Source organism: Schistocerca americana, chromosome 2, assembly GCF_021461395.2.
Source record: "Schistocerca americana isolate TAMUIC-IGC-003095 chromosome 2, iqSchAmer2.1, whole genome shotgun sequence".
Lineage (NCBI taxonomy): Eukaryota > Metazoa > Arthropoda > Insecta > Orthoptera > Acrididae > Schistocerca > Schistocerca americana.
The window spans coordinates 296,566,632-296,568,389 of record NC_060120.1 but is presented as its reverse complement, the minus strand read 5'-3'; the positions used below and the strand labels follow the sequence as shown (position 1 = coordinate 296,568,389).

General features: G+C 43.3%; 1 pseudogene; it reads right to left on the bottom strand.

The window, feature by feature from the left end:
* Positions 1-380: 380 nt before the first annotated feature.
* Positions 381-498, bottom strand: LOC124597067 (annotated as a pseudogene).
* Between the last annotated feature and the right edge of the window lie 1,260 nt (positions 499-1,758).

Sequence of the window (1,758 nt, the reverse complement as noted above, 5' to 3'; positions counted from 1 at the left end):
AGTTCTATTTCGTTTACTCTTTCTCTTCTGCGTGCTTCACTTTTCCTGTCAGGCAGTGTAGATGTTTCTAAGTCAAGGAAACAACATGAAGGTCTTTCTGTTTACTGCTGTTTTAGTAAAAACTTTCCAGCCTACATGTTGTATGCTTGTCGTGACTGTTAATATATATAAAAAATAAGCACTCTGTCTTCAGGCCATGAGTGGCCTACTGGGACCATCCGACCGCCGTGTCATCCCCAGAGGAGGATGCGGATAGGAGGGACGTGGTGTCAGCACACCGCTTTCCCAGTCGTTGTAATGGTATTCTTGACCGAAAGCCGCTACCATTCAGTCGAGTAGCTCCTCAATTGGCATCTCGAGGCTGAGTGCACCCCGAAAAATGGCAACAGCGCATGGCGGCCTGGACGGTCACCCATCCAAGTGCCGACCACGCCCGACAGCGCTTAACTTCGGTGATCTCACGGGAACCGGGGTATCCACTGCGGCAAGGCCGTTGTCCGTGACTGTTAATATTAAATATGAAATGTGTAGCGGAATAGTGAGTTGAGTCGCAACTACAGGCGATTTACGTCAGGTGGACAATTACTCCAGTCACGGTAAGCCATTATCGCCGAGCATTGATGGGTGCTCACTTAATAAAGGCACAGGGTGTACTGCGTATAAGAATAAAGGGTGGCGCAATTTCTTAGTGGCGCTGAGTGACTGTATAAGAATAAAGGGTGGCGCAATTTCTTAGTGGCGCTGAGTGACTGATACCTTTCGTACCTCACATTACTGGCCAGGACGTTCGGATAACATGTGTTTTAAGCTAAATGTCCAATTTTATTAATTTAGTATCAGTTACCAAAAAGTTTCTTCCTAATCAAAAATATACTGTAAATTTCCTCCAACCAAAAAAACCTACTAAGATAACTATTAAAGCAATTTAAATACTGTCTCCTTTAACATCGTCCCTACATCTTCCAGTAATAACAGAAAACGAACAGTTATGCGGCCATATAGAGACAACCAAAGCAGACCCTGTGTACTATCTGCAGTGTCACTGCCTATTGCTGTGGAAGTGCTAGGTTCGAATCCCGAGTACCACCTAGGCTTATTCTGCTTACGCATACTATTCATTTTGCAGCACTTGAGAGTTTTCGGGGAAGTTTGCATGCGAATGAATACAGAGTTGCATCAAAATGTATTGAAATGTTTGCAAAAAATGCGAATTCTAGAAGAGCGTTAAGGGAAACTGTTGCCAAAGAAATATACTGTGATTTGAGCAGTGTGTGTGCTAATCGACGTGCAGGTTCTAGCGTCAAAAGATAAGTAACCACAGTTTAGTCATTGCTGGTTTAAGAACTGCTTGTATATATTGGGTTGGTGCATAAATTCGTAGCGTTCTTCCATAAGTTTAATACACACAACAGAAACACATAACAGTGATTGTAGTCATCAGTAACATATTCTACTTCGCTATTGACAAGTCTGTCAACGCTGGAGTAATTTTCGATTCCGTGAGTGTAGAAATCACGTGATTTTAAGACGAAGAACTCGTCGAACCATGATCAGAGCGCATTTTAATTCGAAAAGGAATTTCGTCGTAAATTGTTCGATAGAGAGCAGAAAAGTTGAAAATATGAGGGCGAAAGATCAAGTGAAACCATCTCCTGTACAGTGTTGCTGTCAGTGTACCAGAATGCGGGCGAGCGTTATTGTGGAGTAGCATCGCAACACGCAGTCTTACTGGTCGTTGTACTTGGACTGCGTCTGGAA